The sequence below is a fragment of the Dermacentor andersoni genome, chromosome 1 (genome assembly GCF_023375885.2).
Source record: "Dermacentor andersoni chromosome 1, qqDerAnde1_hic_scaffold, whole genome shotgun sequence".
NCBI classification, from domain to species: Eukaryota; Metazoa; Arthropoda; class Arachnida; order Ixodida; family Ixodidae; genus Dermacentor; species Dermacentor andersoni.
The window spans coordinates 235588552-235610375 of record NC_092814.1 but is presented as its reverse complement, the minus strand read 5'-3'; the positions used below and the strand labels follow the sequence as shown (position 1 = coordinate 235610375).

The following is a 21824-nucleotide window of genomic DNA, read 5'->3' as shown; positions in this document are numbered from 1 at the left end:
AAACACCTGGAATCCTCCACTATGACTTGCCTCATAATCAGAAAGGGGTTGTGGTACGTAAAAACCCGTAATTTAATTTAGATGTAGAGGGAGAGATGTAGGGGGATCAGAAAGGATCAGTGACTGACCAAGTGACTGTTTATTCGAAAAACCTATGAAAGTGATGGTACAAGCATACTTACATGCAAACTGGCCTTAAACAGCCATATTTATCAGCACGCTACAAAAAGATGAAACTGCAGTTGGAGAGACATCACCATCGTAATTAATTAGGGGAAAAGACTATTTATTTATCATGAAGTGCCAAGGATGGTTGGCTAATATACAATTAATTTTCTTTTTTCATGTGGTAACGTGCATTTCCTGCATTGTCTTGTCGAGGTAGCAACATTCAATATAAATTTTTTTGAAATAGTGGCTTGCAATGATATTGCACTGTGTATTTTGCAGCAATTTCCACACATGTGGACTCTGTATTGCTGTTCACAGGCACCGATTATGGCTGCAATCTTTGCATCTGCAAGCACCTAGTGGAAGACTGAATTATTCTTGGCACAGGCTTATTTAGTCCACTTCAGTAAAAACAGTGTAAAACTTAATAGAAACTGTTTCTGTAAAAACTTTTTTCGAGTTTGACTCATTACACTATCAAAATAAAAAACAAGTAGGCAGGCCATAGTGCTGTGTCTAGCGATCGACATTGCTGCCCGTTCATGCTGCATGTGTGATTTTGCAGGGAAGTTCAGCCTCTCCAAAAATTTACCGAAAAATTGTGCACACAAAGGGGTCAATGGCATATTTGCTGCACCTACAGCATCACAAGTGCGAAGTTGCAAGGATGGTCGCATCGTGTGAAACATACTTTGCACTTGCATTTTCAATAGCCAGCCACCAGATGAGCATGATCCTTTACTTCACTTCAGAGTATTTCAATGTTCCGTTTATTTTGGTGTTTACACGTTTGCCAGTCTGGCCAATACAAGCAGCACCACAATATAGTGGCACCGAGTACACCACAGACGTGCAAAGCATAAACTGGCACATGCTGTGTTCAATTTGCAATTACTGTTGTCCCTGCTTTTAGCAATGTTACTTCCTTTTGATACTGCTAGCAGATGCGAGCCAACATTTGTGCAGAAAACACAACATTCGCATAGTAGTGTGCAGCTGCCTTATTCGATGTGACATATTGTGTACATAATGATCAGCTCTTTGATGCATTAGCATTAGGAATGTCAAAGTGGAAAAAAGTGTATGCGTGTGAAGTGTAGGAAGCCGGTCACATGATAGAGGTGTTTATATATATGTATGTATCTGTGTGTGTGTGTGTGTGTGTGTGTGTGTGTGTGTGTGTGTGTGTGTGTGTGTGTGTGTGTGTGTGTGTGTGTGTGTGTGTGTGTGTGTGTGTGTGTGTGTGTGTGTGTGTGTGTATACATACACACACACACACACACACACACACAGTCTATGCTCGTTACAACGGACCTGTGTATAACAGACTTTCGGATATAACGGACCATATTTCAGCCTTAGTTTGTTCTACCTATTTTATTAATGCAACGAAGTTCGCTTTTAACGGACTGCACTACAACATACTATCGGGGCTACAGCGGACAGAACTAGTGGCAATTTTTTTCAAAATCGGGCGTATAAAACGTACTTTTGCCGGGTCGACACAGGCTAACAAACTGACTTGCAAGGGTCAGCCCACGATCGCGCATGTGAGAGAGGAAGGCAGGGCGGAAATGTGCCGTCTTCTTTTGCGTGTGAGGCACTGGAGAGGCAAGAGAGAGCAGGGCCCCATTCTGGCAGCTGCTGCTTATGGTGCGGCTGCGCAGCCGCTGTACCTTTAAAGTGATCTGCGCTGTAGACGAAGTGCTCGCCCGCACGGGCGCCGTATCTTCAAAGCAATCTGCAATGTGGACAAAGTGCACCCAGTGTCGGTAGCTTCGTATGTGCTGTGCTTTCGACATTTAGTTCGCATTGAAGCGAGAGATGGCACGAGGGTCAATTCACTTGTCGCTGCTGTCACGCTTCCTCACTCCAACATTTTTACAGCCACTTTCCGCGGTTATCAAGCGAGATAAAACTACTATCCTTGCTTCACATAGCTATTGATGCTTCGCCTCTTGGGCAAAACTGCAACTTTTTTTTTTTACTTTTTACTTTGGACCTTCCTTACTCACTGTTTGCAATAACATTGTTAGACATTGCGACCAATGTTCTCGAGCTCACTCGACAACTTTGGTCGAGCTCACTTTGGACAACGCTTGTCGAGTGAGCTCCTGAACAACACTTTGCAATGGGGTGAATGAGATTTAAATCATGGATCTGGGGCCTAAAAGAAGTGCAACATTATGCTAGTGCATTTCTCTCGCATTTATCACTAAATCGCCAAATAATTTTTTTTCTAACATAACCAGGTGCAAAACCTGCAGGCACCTTCAATGTGACATTAAACTTAACCCGTTAGGGACCGGTTTCTTTTTTTTTCTTCCTATCTTGAAATAAATCTAATATATTAACTTACCTTTTTACTAATAATTCACATGCAAAAAATTATTACTCTTGCCTAATTAGTTTTTGAAATATAGCCCGTGACCATATGGTCACGGTCACACTGAGCCCTTACGCTACAGTAAAATACGCGACTTGAAAAACATTTATTTGGCATGGAATACACATGCCGTCGTCATACTTTGTGCATTGTGTGTGCACTGCGCTGTTGCAATTATTTCATGAACACCTCCACATCTTGCCAGTGGTTATTGGTGCAACAAAGTGGGCCACTTGGTCATACCGTGTACCAGTCAGGACATCACCAGTCTTTGGGATTCTGCGTTGACCAGGTCCTCTATGCTTATTGTCCCATCGCATCAGGTAGCTTTGTGCAATTTGCCTGCGGAATTCCACCTGCATGACGTTGAACCCTGTGCTACGAATTAGCGCCCAAGCGTTGCTGATATATACATCACAAAGTCAAAGGAAAATCGGCCACCACCACTTTTTGCCACGGATTACAATCCTATGGGCACCTACATTTGCATCCATCTGGTCCATACCTCCCATAAAACTTCTACTAAGCAACAGTGTTTTGGCAGGCCACCTTGATTTGCTTCTTCTGAACACGAGAGTACCTCTCTCCAGATGACATTGGGTCTACGTCATGAATGGTGCTTACGATCGTTACTACAGAATTGTCCATCCAGTGGACAACAATTATCCCATTGTCGCTCGGCACGGGCTCTTCGTGCTGCGAGGTTGGCGCTTGACGAATTGTGGTCAAGCGATAGGGCACTCTTTGGGAACACGGTTCTGCTTCACTGTGCCCGTGCCTTCGTAGCCCTGTGCCTTGAGATGGCTGAGTAGCGGCATGCCTGTGAATAAATTATCAAAATAGAAAAAGAAAGGAAGGTCGTGCGTCTCTGCTGCGAGTTCATCCACCATTTGAAGACGTGGCGCCGCTGCTTTTCCGAAGTCCTTTTCATATATTTCAGATGTTCCGGGATCCCCTGCTTGCCTTGATACACTTTGAAGTTTACAAGGTATCCGTTCTTGGCATTTAGGCACCATACTTTATACCCGAAGTGGATAGGCTTTCTGCGTATAAACTGTTTACAGCCATGACGACCATAATACTCAATCATACTTTCATCATAGCTCAGGTGACACACAGGTTGAAAGTGCTCCAGAAACCTTGCTTTTAATAGTGCCATCAATGGACGCAACTTTGCCAACTTGTCATTAAGCGTTAGGCTTGCATTTCACACAGTGCAGGAATCGCATTATCTGTACGAAGCAATTTCTTCGCATAGCATTGTAGGCCATCGTGTTGCGCATATCCAAGCCGCTGTCTCAATGGCACTTTCTCCCTGGCAAGCAGTTTTAGCCGCACAAAACGAGCGCTCCAAGAAAACCTAATTCTTCGTTGGTAACCTCTGGATCGGGCATATTGAAAAATAACACATAATTTCTTGTTTGTTTGACTAGCAGCTCCACGACGGCTTCGTCAAAAAAGATTTCGAACAACTCAACAGGTGAAAGTCCCTGTAAGCAGCAAAGTTTGGGTAGGGAAATATGCCAAGGCTTTTCTGGAGATGACCGTTCGTCTTCTTAGAAGCAGTGGATAATTTCGCAGGAATGGCCGCACCAACTACAGCAGAAGAAACCTCTTATGTTCCGTCACCTAGCCTGCCAGAGTCGTCATCGTCCGAGTCGGATCCACAAATGCGGCGTGCGTCACAGAAAATAGTTTCAGCGCCGGCTCATAGCTGCTGCCCGATTAGATTGTCAATTAGCCCGCCTGAGTCTTCATCAGTCGACTCTTCCGAATAGGTGCTAGCCTCTCGCGGGTCGATATAAATCACTGACACATCGTCATCGTCTTCTTCGAGTATCTTCGCTATTTATTCCAACATCAACCTATTCAGACAATAAAATAAGAAATAACTACTGCGGGACCATGCCAGCAGCCATGCAAGAGATGAGAATGCCGTTTTTAAAAAAATAAAAAGTTAGGTAGCCTAAAGGCCCAGCGTGACCATATGGCAACACGCAAGGTAACACGCTCGTTCATGGATAACTCAAACATTAATCTTTCACAAATGCTCATCGAAGGTCACATATTCAAAGAGCAATATGGAGGTAAGGATATACGACTATAGCTCAGACAAGTAGCGAAAAAAAAAAAACATTATCCCTTGGAGTGATGCATGGCGACGCTACTCGCACAGCAATACTTATTCCCGCCTTTGCGAGGGGCTCCCACAAAACGACTGACACCTGCTGCCACTTGGCATCCATAAAGGGAACCCTAATCTGTCTAACGGCATGCCAAAGGCGATTTTGGTTCCGTTTTGCTAATCTTAATTAATTGAAATCCACTGTGCAGACTAACGTGACCATATGGTCACGCTGGTCTTTAATGAGTTAAAAGCACCGCAAATGGTTATACACACAAAGTGAAATTTAGCTTCACTTGTACAAGTTCGGATATGATTTATATGCTTGAATGTTCCTTCTGCAAGAAACAATGTATTGGTGGAACAGGACAATCATTGAACGTCAGACTAAACGGACATCGCGCGGACACAGCTAAAGAGCTTCCCAAAGCCGTCGCCGAACTTTTCAACCAACCAAGTCATAACATTGATGAACTTAAACTCTACATCTTGCAGTCAAATTTCCATTCTGAACGAGAAAGAAAATACAGAGAAGCATACCTTATCCATAAGTTCAAGACATTGCAACCAATAGGCATAAACATTTCAAAGGGAGCTTTAGAATCTATTCGCTATGCTAAATTTCAAGCTATAGGCAACAACACTTAGTTCGATTTCTTAGCGTTTCCCCCCCCCCCCTTTTTTATTTCTTTTTTGTCGTCCTTGGTTCTGTTTTTTCCCCCTGTATTTATACCGTTGTGATGACCCCAATATGGGGCAAAGGTTCGTGTACTCAATGTTTTAACGGTTCTCTTAGGCGGAGCCTCCGAGAACCCAATTGAGGACAAAGCCATTGGTTTGAACACACACACACAAATACTTTTAATCAAACTAAAAAAGGCTTAAGATAAACAGAAGAAAATAGAAAGCATGCCTAAACTAAACACTCAAACAGACATTGCGGCAAGGAACACACATAGAGCTTGCATGAGGTTAACGGGTGCACGAGTCCGGGCTTTCCACGAGGGCGGGGACGCGTCACAGTCTCGACGCGGCGACGCGGCAACAAGCAGGCGAAAGGAGTGGTGCCGGTCTCACCATGGGTCGCGGTGTAAGCTGATCGACCGGGCGACCGGCGCACGCCAGCTCTGGCTTGGCGAGGAAAAGTGGGCGGCTTGGTGGCAGGAGTGGACGGCGGCGGCGTTCTGGCCGGGCAGCTGGATGTAGAGCTCGGGCCCGTAGCCCGACTGCTCCTGTCTCGCCCACGGCGCGGAAGCTCGAACGCCGGCCTCGGGCAGCAGGCGGCACGGCAGACGGGGGTGGCGTTCTGGCCGGGCAGCTGGCGTAGAACTCGGGCCCGAAGCCCGACTGTTCTCGTCCTGCCCACTGGCGCAGAAGCTCACCGGCGTTGAGGAGCTGACGGCACGCTCGGGTAGACGGGCGACGCACAGGAACAGGTTGGCAGGAGGCCCCGGGCGGGTGAAGTCCTGGTGGGCTCGGGTCCGGAACCCGACGGCCCGTCTTAAACGCCCGCTCTGGTGGTTGACCTCCTCCTATCGTCGCTTTCTGGGACTCTCCTGGCGTCTCCCCGGCGTCTCCCTGCGTGTGCTCTTGCGTGTCCTCTTGCGTGTCCCCCCCTTGCGCCAGCGCACCACGCTTTTTCTTTTGGTCTGGCCGATTTGGCATTTTCGGATTGGCTGCCCGACGCTCCGTGGTCTTTCTTGATTGGTGAGGCTTTTCTTCTTTTAGTTGTCTTTCATGCGCCGCGCGTTCTCGTGCCGGACTCTCTTCGTCGTCGTTGTTTTCCTTCTTCCACCTCGGCGCGCGTGCACTCAGTGTCGTCTGCTCTTGACCGTCGTGATCACCGCACCATGTCGCGCACCACACATCACACAAGCCCCTTTTTTAACAAGTTTTTCTGAAGAAAAACTGCCGCTCAGTGCGCGACATAGTTCACAACACTACAGTCATGGTTTGTCCACGAGATTGCACTGTAAGGTTTCATGCATAGTTCACAGAGTGGCACAGTTCACTGAGCATACAGGTCAAAGACATTAACCATTCAAAACCACCCCAACAACTCAAGAGTAAAAACTGTAGCACCAAAGGCTATCACAACACACTCTATAAACAATCAAGTTGAAGTCACCAAGTCCGAGGTCAAAAGTCCGTGAAGAGCCATAAGCGAAGCATCGGCTCCTTCAGGTGACCCTCTCCCACATTAAGCGGACTAGACATCTGTCTTCTCGTTTAGAGTACACTGGCCCGTCTGTGGCCATAACGCTCCAGGCATTAATGTCTTTGCATGGCGTCGACCAAATCACTGCCTGCGTTCTAAGGTAGTGAACATTATAACGCGTGGTTGCCACATCAGTGCCATTGGTCGAACCACATACGAGTGCATGAAAACACAAAGGATGTTCTGGATACTCAAAGCCATAAGTTGGTGGGGTACACATGCCTGAGCCCTCCCAAGTGCACATAGTCTCACAAATAGTTTTTGTCTGATTCGAGGGACGCAGTAAAGACCCCTCAATACTTTGTGTGGCAACCAAACACGGTTCCACAGGAGCCCTGATATTTTCAGGTTCATCTTGCCCATGGTGCGAACACTCCGGCGTACTATATGTAGCCTGTAGGAGGTTCTCTGCTCTAACTTTCTCAACCAGGCCCATACACGGCGGCTCTGAACCCTGCACGAACCAGTTATCGCCTGCGCTGTTCTCACGCGGCACTAGTTGAGGTATGGAAGCAATATGCTCCTTATCTTGTGACCATACCTCAGTATCTTTGCCTACCATGGCATCATTACCAGGTGTCTCTCCTTGAGACACTTTTTGGTCGCCGAGGCCTGAGGCCATGTCGGAGGGAACCCTTGGGTCGCCGCTGCACTGCTGTGCTGCATCCTCAACCGCGGATCTTATTCCTTCGGGGCAAGCATCCGCGAGTGCCTCGATGCGAACGCGCACCCTGCGAAGCTCTTCCTCCACGCGTTTCCTCTCGGCTGCCTGTTCTGCCACTCGCCTGTTGCACTCCCTCTGAGCTTTCTCGCATATTAATAGCCATCTCTCTTGCACCCACCTGTGCAAGTCTGCCCCATGCAAACCCAATCGCTGGGCGACGGTGGCTAAGTCAGACAAACTAATTTCTGGCTGTTTCTTGCCCAGATATGCGCCTTCCGCCTCTGCGACTTTTAGCCGCAGTTGTAAATTATTCTCCTCCAATGCAAGTTGCTCCCTCCTAGCATTGCGCTCCGCTGCTCGCTCTTCTCGCTCCGCTGCCCGCTCTTCTCGTGCCCGCGCTTCCTGCTCGTTCAACCATGCCCTCAACTCCGCACCTTCCAGGCCCATGCGTTCGGCTAGGGCTAACAGATCTCGTGTGCTAGCAGCCATAGTTCCTAGCCTTTACAAAAAAGATCCAAACGAACGGCTTTGTCCTGTCCTCGGACGCCAATTTGTGACGACCCCAATATGGGGCAAAGGTTCGTGTACTCAATGTTTTAACGGTTCTCTTAGGCGGAGCCTCCGAGAACCCAATTGAGGACAAAGCCGTTGGTTTGAACACACACACACAAATACTTTTAATCAAACTAAAAAAGGCTTAAGATAAACAGAAGAAAATAGAAAGCATGCCTAAACTAAACACTCAAACAGACATTGCGGCAAGGAACACACATAGAGCTTGCATGAGGTTAACGGGTGCACGAGTCCGGGCTTTCCACGAGGGCGGGGACGCGTCACAGTCTCGACGCGGCGACAAGCAGGCGAAAGGAGTGGTGCCGGTCTCACCATGGGTCGCGGTGTAAGCTGATCGACCGGGCGACCGGCGCGCGCCAGCTCTGGCTTGGCGAGGAAAAGTGGGCGGCTTGGTGGCAGGAGTGGACGGCGGCGGCGTTCTGGCCGGGCAGCTGGATGTAGAGCTCGGGCCCGTAGCCCGACTGCTCCTGTCTCGCCCACGGCGCGGAAGCTCGAACGCCGGCCTCGGGCAGCAGGCGGCACGGCAGACGGGGGTGGCGTTCTGACCGGGCAGCTGGCATAGAACTCGGGCCCGAAGCCCGACTGTTCTCGTCCTGCCCACTGGCGCAGAAGCTCACCGGCGTTGAGGAGCTGACGGCACGCTCGGGTAGACGGGCGACGCACATGAACAGGTTGGCAGGAGGCCCCGGGCAGGTGAAGTCCTGGTGGGCTCGGGTCCGGAACCCGACGGCCCGTCTTCAACGCCCGCTCCGGTGGTTGACCTCCTCCTACCGTCGGTTTCTGGGACTCTCCTGGCGTCTCCCCGGCGTCTCCCTGCGTGTGCTCTTGCGTGTCCTCTTGCGTGTCCCCCCCTTGCGCCAGCGCACCACGCTTTTTCTTTTGGTCTGGCCGATTTGGCATTTTCGGATTGGCTGCCCGACGCTCCGTGGTCTTTCTTGATTGGTGAGGCTTTTCTTCTTTTAGTTGTCTTTCATGCGCCGCGCGTTCTCGTGCCGGACGCTCTTCGTCGTCGTTGTTTTCCTTCTTCCACCTCGGCGCGCGTGCACTCAGTGTCGTCTGCTCTTGACCGTCGTGATCACCGCACCATGTCGCGCACCACACATCACACAAGCCCCTTTTTTAACAAGTTTTTCTGAAGAAAAACTGCCGCTCAGTGCGCGACATAGTTCACAACACTACAGTCATGGTTTGTCCACGAGATTGCACTGTAAGGTTGCATGCATAGTTCACAGAGTGGCACAGTTCACTGAGCATACACACATCGCGCACCACACATCACAACCGTTTCAGTATTTTCTTTTTATTTTTTCTTCCTTTTTTACGAGCACCGGTTTCTGCCGCTCCTTCTATTATCTCTTTCAGAGACAAGATAGCCTATGACCACCACTGGAACAGGTAATAGAGGGCTGCTGTGCGCGCCGTTGACACGCCGGCTGACACACGGGCATTGACACATTATTGACTGAGGGTCGGTTCCCTGGCCTTGTGCACAGCACTCCTTTATTCTCAATTTGACATGCTAACACATTCGCTTGTTGCCGCACCTACCCGCCTTACTCCCTCTCCTCTTCAGAAGAACCCCACCTATATGTACTGTGGCGAGGAAAGCATATGTCGCCTTGAAGAAGACAGTCCACTTGTCGAAATGTTGGCTCCTGCTTTCACCATGTTTTCGTTTTGCTCATCGTCTTAAGTGTTATAGACATATGACTGCAAAAAATTCAAGAATACATATTTATTAGGGGTGTGCGAATATTCAGAAATGTCGGATATTATCGAATATTATATTTTTAACATTTGCATCGATTCAGAAACTATGTATAAAAAAATTTCTGAATATTCGATTGGATACAAATATTCGGAACTAATAGAGTATATTGCTGGCCGTGCAGGAGCAGACATGGTTCTTAGCATTTATTTCTATCTAATCTAAGGAAGTGTATTTTTTTGTGTTGAATTTTGGGATAATTTAATGCTGCTGGCGAAATTTCGCGTATAGAACACTCTTAGGCACTGGATGTATAAGCTATACAATAAAGCCAGCCTGTCAGACGCCAGGTGCATGGGTTTGCGAACAGCGTGGGTGCACTCTTTTGCAGGTTCCACCCCCAATTCTGAGCTTATTGCTTGACAGCAAATGCAACCAATGCTGGCTGGTACAGTGTCAAATTCCTCTGAGTTTAGGGGAAATTGGTGCGGTATGTTAAAGCACAGGTTGGCGAGAACAGACGACTAGTACATACTGAATTTTCCAAAGCAACATGAGCCAAATACACAATCTTGTAGTATAACGGCTTACTAGTTTAATTTTAGTTTAATTTTTTTTTACCAACGAGAGTGTGATTGCAATTTTCCAACATGTTAAAGTAAACCAACTTCCTAATAAATGCATGTGCATATTATTATTCAATATTCGATTCGATATTTGATGCTGAGTATTCGTATGCAATTCGTATTCAAAAATTTTGATATTTGCACATCCCTAATATTATTTATTAACTTTCGGCCAAAAATTATTTTATTTATTTATTATTTTTTATTTATCAATATTGTAGGTCTTCTGCAGACCCATACAGGGAGCGGGCTTACATCATCATAGGCATGTAATAAGATACAACAAATTCCCCAAAAGACAACAGGAAAACATGAGGTAGATCAGAACACTTTTCAATAAGTGCATCAATATTATATTACCTACATGGTTACGCTTCGCATACACGAGAAGAGAAAATCTAGCATTATAGATCGTATGCTATACATGAGAAAAATGTACAGACAAAAACAATACAACACTACAAGATACTTTCTGCCGTTTTACAACAGGAAATGTAGTTATACAGGGTCCATTAGCTGCTCCACTAGAGAACAAAACTGATCTAATTTTGGATTACTTAAAGCTTCGCTTGGTAGCGCATTCCAAGCGTTCACAGCACGAGGGAAGTAGGAAAACTTAAACGTATTGCAATGCGTATTAAATGGCCGGATGCACTTATCGTGGTTTGTCCTACTAGACTGACGGCCAGGCGGATCAATATAGTCGTCATTTCTGATTTTGATGTGTTCGTTAAAGAGGAGATCAGAAAACTTCATAGATGCAACATGATGCCGGCAGGAAAGAGTTGCCAAATGCGCTTGATTGTGCATGTCCGTTGCACTGTCGTGCCAAGAATACTTTGAATAGATAAACCTAAGAGCCCTATTCTGTAATCTTTCAAGTTTATCGCGAAGGTACTTTTGATGAGGGTCCCACACTATGCTTCCGTATTCTAAAATAGGTCGGACCAGAGTTTTATAGGCAGTTAATTTTACGGCCTGAGGTGCTTTACTCCGTCTTCCGCGTAGAATCCCTAATTGCTTGAATGCCTTGGCGCATCTATCGGTGATGTGCTTATTCCATTTTAAGTCTTGCGAGAATGTGACACCCAACTATTTTACTTTGTCGACTTGTGTAATATTCAAACCTTTAAGATTGTACGTAAATGATAAAGGTCGTTTTTTCTTGGTTAGGCTGATGAACGCTGTTTTAGAGACGCTTATTTCCATCCCCCACGTATTGCACCATTGGGCAATGATTTGTAAACAAGAATTAAGCTTTAGTTGGTCGTCAGTACTGCGAATTGCAGTATAAATGACACAATCATCTGCGAAAAGTCGCAATGTTACACCTGGTTCTGCACAAGAAGAGATGTCGTTAATGTATATAAGAAACAATGTTGGCCCTAAAACAGACCCTTCGGGTACACTGGACAAAACGCTTAGGCAGTCAGAATCTACATTGTTTAAACTTACATACTGGGTACGATTTGTAAGGTAAGCCGAAATCCATCCTATTACTTTGCTATTAATGCCAATCGATTCAAGCTTGGCTATTCATTTAGAATGAGGTACGCGATCGAATGCTTTTGCAAAGTATAGGAGTATTGCGTCAGCTTGAAGTTTAGAATCAATTATGCGAGCGAAGTCATGAGTTATTTTTGCAAGTTGCATTACCGTGGATAGCCCTCTACAGAAGTTGTGCTGTTTAGGGTACAGTATATTGTTAGACTCTAGGTAGTCCATGATGGCTTTGTTGAGGATCATCATCATCATCAGCCTGGTTACGCCCACTGCAGGGCAAAGGCGCCTCCCATACTTCTCCAACTACCCCGGTCATGTACTAATTGTGGCCATGTTGTCCCTGCAAACTTCTTAATCTCATCCGCCCACCTAACTTTCTGCCGCCCCCTGCTACACTTCCCTTCTCTTGGAATCCAGTCCGTAACCCTTAATGACCATCGGTTATCTTCCCTCCTCATTACATGTCCTGCCCATGCCCATTTCTTTTTCTTGATTTAAACTAAGACGTCATTAACTCGCATTTGTTCCCTAACCCAATCTGCTCTTTTCTTATCCCTTAGCGTTACACCCATCATTCTTCTTTCCATAGCTCGTTGCGTCGTCCTCAATTTAAGTAGAACCCTTTTCGTAAGCCTCCATGTTTCTGCCCCGTACGTGAGTACTGGTAAGACACAGCTGTTATACACTTTTCTCATGAGGGATAAGGGCAACCTGCTGTTCATGATCTGAGAATGCCTGCCAAACGCTCCCCAGCCTATTCTTATTCTTCTGATTATTTCACTCTCATGATTCGGATCCACAGTCACTACCTGTCCTAACCAGATGTTTTCCTTACCACTTCCAGTGCCTCGCTACCTATCGTAAACTGCTGTTCTCTTCCGAGACTGTTAAACATTACTTTAGTTTTCTGCAGATTAATTTTTAGACCCACCCTTCTGCTTTGCCTCTCCAGGTCAGTGAGCATGCATTGCAGTTGGTCTCCTAAGTTACTAAGCAAGGCAATATCATCAGCGAATCGCAAGTTACTAAGGTATTCTTCATTAACTCTTATCCCCAATTCTTCCCAATCCAGGTCTCTGAATACCTCCTGTAAACATGCTGTGAACAGCATTGGAGAGATCGTATCTCCCTGCCTGATGCCTTTCTTTATTGAAATTTTGTTGCTTTCTTTATGAAGGACTACGGTGGCTGTGGAGCCGCTATAGATATCTTTCAGTATTGTTACATATGGCTCGTCTACACCCTGATTTCGTAATGCCTCTATGACTGCTAAGGTTTCGACTGAATCAAACGCCTTCTCGTAATCAGTGACAGCTATATACAAGGGTTGGTTATATTCCGCACATTTCTCTATCACCTGATTGATAGTGTGAATATGGTCTATTGTTGAGCAGCCTTTACGGAATCCTGCCTGGTCCTTTGGTTGACAGAAGTCCAAGGTGTTCCTGGTTCTATTTGCAATTACCTTAGTAAATACTTTGTAGGCAGTGGACAGTAAGCTGACCGGTCTATAACTTTTCAAGTCTTTGGCGTCCCCTTTCTTATGGATTAGGATTATGTTAGCGTTCTTCCATGATTCCAGTACGCTTGAAGTCATGAGGCATTGGATATACAGGGTGGCCAGTTTTTCTAGAACAATCTGCCCACCATCCTTCAACAAATCTGCTGTTACCTGATCCTCCCCAGCTGCCTTCCCCCTTTGCATAGCTCCCAAGGCTTTCTTTACTTCTTCCGGCGTTACTTGTGGAATTTCAAATTCCTCTAGACTATGCTCTCTTCCATTATTGTCGTGGGTGCCACTGGCACTGTATAAATCTCTATAGAACTTGAACTATCTCATCCATATTAGTAATGATATTGCCGGCTTTGTCTCTGAACTCATACATCTGATTCTTGCCTATTCCTAGTTTCTTCTTCACTGCTTTTAGGCTGCCTCCGTTCCTGAGAGCATGATCAATTCTATCCATATTTTACTTCCTTATGTCAGCTGTCTTACACTTGTTGATTAACTTGGAAAGTTCTACCAGTTCTATTCTTGCTGTAGGGTTAGAGGCTTTCATACATTGGCGTTTCTTAATCAGATCTTTCGTCTTCTGCGATAGCTTACTGGCATCCTGTCTAACGGAGTTACCACCGACTTCTATTGCACATTCCTTAATGATGCCCATAAGATTGTCGTTCATATCTTCAACACCAAGGTCCTCTTCCTCAGTTAAGGCCAAATACCTGATCCGGAATTCCTCTATTTTCCCTCTTATCGCTAACTCATTGATTGGCTTCGTATGTACCAGTTTCTTCCGTTCTCTCCTCAAGTCTAGGCTAATTCGAGTTCTTACCATCCTATGGTCACTGCAGCGCACCTTGCCAAGCACGTCCACATCTTGTATGATGCCAGGGTTAGCGCAGAGTATAAAGTCTATTTCATTTCTAGTCTCGCCATTCGGGCTCCTCCACGTCCACTTTCGGCTATCCCGCTCGCGGAAAAAGGTATTCATTGTCCGCATATTGTTCTGTTCTGCAAAGTCTACTAATAGCCCTCCCCTGTTATTCCTAGTGCCTATGCCATATTCCCCCACTGACTTGTCTCCCGCCTGCTTCTTGCCTACCCTGGCATTGAAGTCGCCCATCAGTATAGTGTATTTTGTTTTGACTTTACATATCGCCGATTCCACGTCTTCATAGAAGCTTTCGACTTCCTGGTCATCATGACTGGATGTAGGGGCGTAAACCTGTACAACCTTCAATTTGTACCTCTTATTAAGTTTCACAACAAGACCTGCCACCCTCTCGTTAATGCTGTAGAATTTCTCTATGTTACCAGCTATATCCTTATTAATCAGGAATCCGACTCCTAGTTCTCGTCTCTCCACTAAGCCCCGGTAGCACAGGACGTGCCCGCTTTTCAGCACTGTATATGCTTCTTTCGTCCTCCTAACTTCACTGAGCCCTATTATATCCCATTTACTGCCCTCTCATTCCTCCAATAGCACTGATAGACTTGCCTTACTAGATAACGTTCTAGCATTAAACGTTGCCAGGTTCAGATTCCAATGGTGGCCTGTCCGGAACCAGGGATTCTTAGCACCCTCTGCTGCGTCGCAGGTCTGACCGCCGCCGTGGTCAGTTGCTTCGCTTCAGTTGTTCAGCTTAAAAATAGTCTAAATTCATTTCCAGGTAATCAATAATGCTTTCATCGTTTGCTCTGCAATAATCTTTAATAACTATATGTGAATTTTCAGCGTTACTTTTTGCCAGGCTAAGATTAGGAAAATGAATTAGAATCAATTTATGGTCAGATATTCCATCTTCCACCTTAACTTCAGTATCTACTGTGCAGGAAATCAAAGCAAGGTCTAAAATATTAGAAACAAGCCCTTGGACGCGTGTCACTTGCGTTGCACATTGGGATAAAGAAAAACTTAGCATGGTATCAAAAAGTCGTTTGCAGCTGTTTGCTTCCCTATTGCTGGCGGTCAGGTTATCCCAGTCAATTCCTGCCAAGTTGAAGTCACCAACAAGTACCAGCTTCGTCCGATAATGCATTTTCTCGAGGAGGTAGTTGTGTAATTCCGTAAGGTAAGTTTCAGGTGCCCCAGTCTGTCTGTATACTCCACCTGTTAGTAGAGGTGTGGTTTGAAATGTGACAGTGCACCAGAGACTCTCGTCGTTAGGTATACCTTGTTCCTCTTGGAACTTTAGACCATTCTTTATAGCGATGGCCACTCCGCCTCCACGGCTATCACGATCTTTGCGAATTAGGCTATAGTCTTCTGGAATTATTTCTGAATCGTGGATAGAGGGATGTAGCCACGTCTCTGTAATCACTAAAATGTCAGGCTCGTAAGCCAATAAAATCTCCTCTAGTTTATCTGTTTTGTTCACTATGCTTCGAGCGTTGACACACAATAAAGAAAACAACGGTGTACTTTCTTGGCATCATGCATTTGAACTATTACCCTCGCAACCAGTCATCTCAGAACGCACTTGTTTAAGAGGTATCCTCTTTTCCACGTGCTTATCCCATGCGTACAGCATGTCATTTATTTTCAGCTTGTTGAAAAGAAGCACAACTCTATCACCGCATGCTTGGTTTGGTTTTGAGGACTCCCATAACTTCCTGCGCATTTCACGAACTGCAAATGAAAAATCCTCCGACACCAACAAGTCTGTGCCTTTGAGCTTTGAACAGTAGCGCAGAACTGTCATTTTTTCTGCAAAATAAGAAAACCTCAGTATGAAAGGTCGATGTCGATTAGCTAATCTTTTGCCAACGTGATGGACACGCTCCACAGTCTTTACTTTTACTTTCAGCAAATTGTTGAAGATTTCGTTCTCGACATATTTCTTCAAAGATGCAGGGCCTTCATCACTACTTTCTGGGATACCATATATCACAATATTGTTCCGGCGGCTTCTGTTCTCTAAGTCGTCCATTTTACTTTATAAATGTGCGACTTGCTTTTGAACCGCACTAACAGTTGTTTCACACTTTTCAACTTGTTCTTTGCAGTCTTTGAGTGTTGCAAGCGTGTTCTCATTGAGAGACAGTCGTGTTTGGACACCCTGCATACCTATTTGAAGTTCAGTTTGGGAAGCCTTAATTTCTGTGACGGTATGTAAAATCTGTTGCAGAACATCAGACTCAGGATCAAGATTACCCTGTGCATCAGAATCAGGACCTGGGTTTTCCTCTATGGCGCCACACATAATTAATTAGCAATAAGTGAACCATGGGAGACACATTCATACAACATGACCACAAACAGGCAGGGCTCGGGAACACCACCAGGCATGTACAGCTAGTTCTAAAACACTTCGTAAGACGATATTTTTCACCAACCTGTACACAGTAGAGCGCGAAAGTTAGCATCGTGCGCCTTGCGGTGCCACCGAGCCGACTGAGATATTTTTTGCTCTTTGCACAAAAATTGTGCAAAAAGAAAAAAAAAAGAAGATGCAGATCCGACACACATGTTGGAATCAATGTGAAACGAAGCTTTAGTGTAGTGGCTAATTAAATGCTGTATAACTAACAACAGTACGTACAGTTGCACTAACTTTCATTCTGTACAGTGTGCAATGTCATGCAATGTTTACATTTATCCATAACAAAGGCGATATCTTTAATATCATGCAATTTTAATGTTTATGCCCTGCACCAATCACAAACCATGCCGAAATGGAGACACCAAATCTGGCGGATGCACAGTAAGACGTCTATGCAGCAATGTCACGAGAATGAAGGCAATGCATGGCACTCGTTGAGGGAAAAAGAATGATGGCAGGTGTGTGTACAGAGAAGTATGACACATGTCTAGCTACATTTAAGAATTCCACCACAGTGGTGACAGAATTATTAAATTTTTGTCACAGTGGCACATATCCATTCTGGAGGATTGGCCAAGAGCAGGCACACACCATTGGCTATGCTCAATCAATAAAACATAGAAGATTAAGTAAATCAAAGAATCCATTGAATATAATTTATCATTCCATTATTAGGTCAATGTGCTTTAAGATACCTGTTATTTGTTCAGATCTTATGACGGAATGTATTTTTTTGTTATGCAAAGCAGAGGTGTGCTTACTCGTACTACTTTGTTGGTCAGCAGCGTACAAGGGTTATATAAGCATATAAGCTGATTCACTCGTACTATCATTCGGCGCACGTATAGCCTTCATATGTATATCCACAAACATACCTGCTGAGATACTGACCGACCCAGTGGACAGTAACCACGCCAAACCCAGGAAAGTAGGTAAAGAAAGCTTCACTTTAATGTTGACTCTGCTGAATGTGTTTCCCATTGGCAGCTAAGCATATGCCTTTCACTTTCATCCTTATCAAGGCAGTGAGCTCTTTCACGACGTGCAGCCCCCACGGCCGGGATGAAACCCGTGACTTTTAGTTCGGCAGTGCGATGTCATACCAACTAAACTTTCATTATTTCATCAAAGTCTTCATGCTCATGAAATGTTCACATTTATAATATAAACTGCATTTATATAGTCTGCTTCTATCAGTACTTGTGGTGTGACTAAATAATGAAGCAGAGACACATCTCATCGGTAGTACTTGCGTGAACAATATTCACGTAAACAAAATGATTGATGGGCAGGATTGGCATGTGCTTCTTTCAAGCCAGTAGAATTATCTCGGTGAAGCAGAACGTGTTAAAGATAGAACTTCAGCCCTTAGATTTAGAATAGCTTGCTCCTTGTAGCTAATACCTGTGCTTCAAGTGCCTTGTCCTTTATCACTCAGTGTGACTCAAGTTCTGCCACAGGAATAAATAAATCACCAACACTGATATTCTGGGAAGTTGTTCTACTTGCTGTGTGACAAATAGCTAAGATGGGTTTTAACCTAAAGAGAATCTGTAGCAAGTGCATACTGCATCATTTGCAGTCAGAGCCAAGAAAGCTTAACAGAAAAATGATGTAATTAAAATGATGTTCATATAGTTTCATCCTTTGAAGGGTCACTAAAGGCAAATATTAAGTAAAGTGATAGAGTAATGCTCAAAAATGTCTAAGGCATGAATATTACCAAGGACAGAGCTTTAGTATAAGAGAAATTTAGGCAAGTGCGCAGGACTCGACAGGGACATATCAGCACTAGCCCGATGACATCACACTGCCTTCTTATAAATTCTATGACTAGTAGTCTACTGCCAATAACAAAAAAGTTGCAGTTTCACCTGGAACGTGAAGCACAGATTATGATAGCAAATAGACAGTTATACAACCAAGGATAGTACTTTTATCGGCTGTATAAACTTGGAAACATTCGCTAATTAAATTACCAACCATGGTGTCATTGTGCACAGGCAAACATGAGCATATCACACTCGATGAGCATAGACACTCGCTGTCAAAACACTGGTGTGAGGAAGTGCAGCGGTAGCAGCGAGCAAAGTGACCTTTGTGCTGTCTATCACTTCAATGCAAACTGAGTGGTCAGAAAGCAGCATGCACAAAGGTATGAGCCGTCGAAGCGCCTTGACTCTTCCCTCAATGCAGATCGCTTTCAAGATGCAGTAAAAGCTCGTTAATACACAACTTGTTAATTCAAAATTTTGTATAATTCAAAGTAGCTGCCGCGGTCTATCCAGCAATGTATTGAAAGCAATATCCAGGGAATACGGGTAAGGCGGGAGATGGAAGTTCAAGACAATGAACAAAACGAGAACAAGGTGAAAGCAGGAGCCAACGTTTCGACAAGTGGACTTGTCTTCTTCAGGGCCTTCAAGCAAGAAACGTTGGCTCCTGCTTTCACCTTGTTCTCGTTTTCCTCATCAGCTTGAAAGCAATATGTAACACATCCCACTAATTCACACTGAAATCCGCGCCGCCACCAATAATTCGAACTCCGTGCCATCGTGGATGAGGAGAGTGCTAGTGCACGAGAGCACGTTGGCGACGCTGGCATCGCCGCGCGGGCTGTGCAGCTTTGCTTTTTCCATCTGCGGCCCTTTGTTTAGGCCTGACTGCAGAGAGACGCATTTGTGCCAGGTCATGGCATGGCCAACGCCTCTGTTGCAGGTCACTTCTCTCCTGTGAGGTTCCTAAAGCTCAAAGGCAATAAAATCGTCGCCATGCACCGTGTTGTATGTGTGAGCGAAAGCGTACGAAGGTGAGCCGGTGAACGCAGCTCAATCTCGCGTGTGCAAGCGAGGAAGGTGGGGCGGATGTGCACCCTCTCCTGTCGCGCGGCCATGCGGGCCCCGTATCTTGAAAGCGATCTGCGACATGGCCAAAGTGCGCACCCGCATGGGCCTCATCTTCAAAGCGATCTGCGATGTTTGCAGAGTGCACGTAGTGCTGGTAGCTTCGAATGCGATGTGCTTTCTATGTTTCATTTGCATTGAAGCAAGAGCTGTACTTAGGTCAATTCGCTCGCTGCTACTGCCGCGATTCCTCACTCCAGTGTTTTTCAGCGAGTTTCCGCGGTCATCGAGCGAGATATGTTCATGTTTACCTGTGCACGTGTGACACCATACTTGTTAACTTAGTAAGTGAACGTTTACAAGTTTATACAGCCAGTAAGACTATTATCCTTACTTCGTATAGCTATCTACTAATTTGCTATCGCAATCAGTGCTTCGCTTTTTGGGCGAAATTGCATAATTTTTATTTCTCCGCGCCAGTCAGTGCGACGAATGCGCAGATGGAGCAAGAGCCATCTCAACGTCGGGCACGTCAGATTGTGTTGTCCGCAACCAGTTATGTTGGCTGTGCCAGTAACGAAGTGTAGACGTTGTTGTTCACGCCAACAGGACCGTGTGTGCACGCGTTCTCACGCTACATTGGACTATACACGCGCGCCTTAACCAATCAATATTTTTCTTTGACTTTCATTAGTTCGAATTTTGATAATTCAAATTTTCGTAGCATCCCTGTGGAATTGGAATTAACGAGCTTTTATTGTATGGCGTGTGTGGCCATAGAATACGCAGTATAATGCCACCGCCCCCACCTCCCTCCCCTTTCCCTGGAACCTAGTGCACGATAGAATACAGTGCGCTTCTTTCCTGCTTTCCTCCCTTGCACAAGTGAGATTGAGCCGCGATCATCAGCTTCCCTTGCACGCTTTCACTCGCACATACAGCATACGGTGCGCAGCGCCGGTGTTATCACCCTTGGAGTTTATTTATTTATTTATTTGACAATACTGCAGACTCCGATTGGAGTTCAAGCAGGAGTGGGCACAGGAACATAATCAAAACAAAAGTACAAAGGCAAAGAACAAAAAATAATGCATTTACACTTTTCAAACAGGCAAATAAAATGCACTACATCCTTAGAGTCAACAACACTTTGTGGTAGCCTATTCCAATGGGATACAGTATTAGGAAATAAAGAATATTTATATGAATCGGTACAAACCCGGTATTCTTGTAAGAGTTTTTCATGGTTATAGCGAGTGTTTGCTTGTGATACAGGGGTGAGATAGCGAGCCTTGTCAACCTACGTCTTATTATTGTATGACAGATATAAGAACTTAACTTAAGCCTGTGTTCTGTACATCATGATCGGGAGAGTCTCAAGGTCTAGCATATTAATCATATCTGTCACGCCATCTGTCTTTCTGCAGCAGTTGCAAATGAAGCCAATGGCCATTCTCTGCACTTTTTCCAATTCATCTATGTTTGTTTTAGTGTAAGGGTCCCATAACGAGGACGCATACTACAAAATGGGTCTGACCAGTGCTTTATACGCAGTAAGTTTCATGTTTATCGGAGCTCTCGACGATTTCCTTAGAATGTTCCATAGGGCCTAACGTGCATTGCAGCATATGTTATCAGTATGTTGGTCATATGACGGAACATCACGGCAACGCTGACAGCAAAAATGCACCTGGAGTGTCCTGCGGGAATATAAGTGGTCCATCTGTCTATGCTGTTTCGACGATGTCATTGTCTACTCGCCTACGTTTGACAGCCACCTCACCCATTTATCGGCCATTCTTGCCATCTTGCGCCCAGCCGATCTTCAACGGAACTCTGCCAAGTGCCGTTTCGGGCGACGCCAATTAATTATGCTTGGTCACCTTATCAGTGCTGCTGGTGTTCAGCCAGACCCCAACAAGGTGCGAGCAGTGCAACAATTTCCTGCACCGTGCTCAGCCAAAGTCATCCGGAACTTCGTGGACATCGCCCATGCTCTCACTGAACTCTTGAAGAAGGATGGTCCTTTCGTGTGGGGACCCGAACAAGAAGCTTCATTTTCTGCCCTCGTCCATCTACTCACTACACCGCCAATGCTGGCCTGTTTCGACCCCTCATTGTCTACAGAATTTTTCACCAATGCCAGTGGTCATGGAATTGGGGCTGTCCTTAGCCAAAAA

General features: G+C 45.4%; 1 protein-coding gene across 6 annotated transcripts in view; it reads left to right on the top strand.

The window, feature by feature from the left end:
• Nucleotides 1-21824, top strand: part of LOC126547922 (uncharacterized) — a 289018-nt gene that overhangs the window by 250334 nt on the left and 16860 nt on the right. The window lies entirely within an intron of this gene.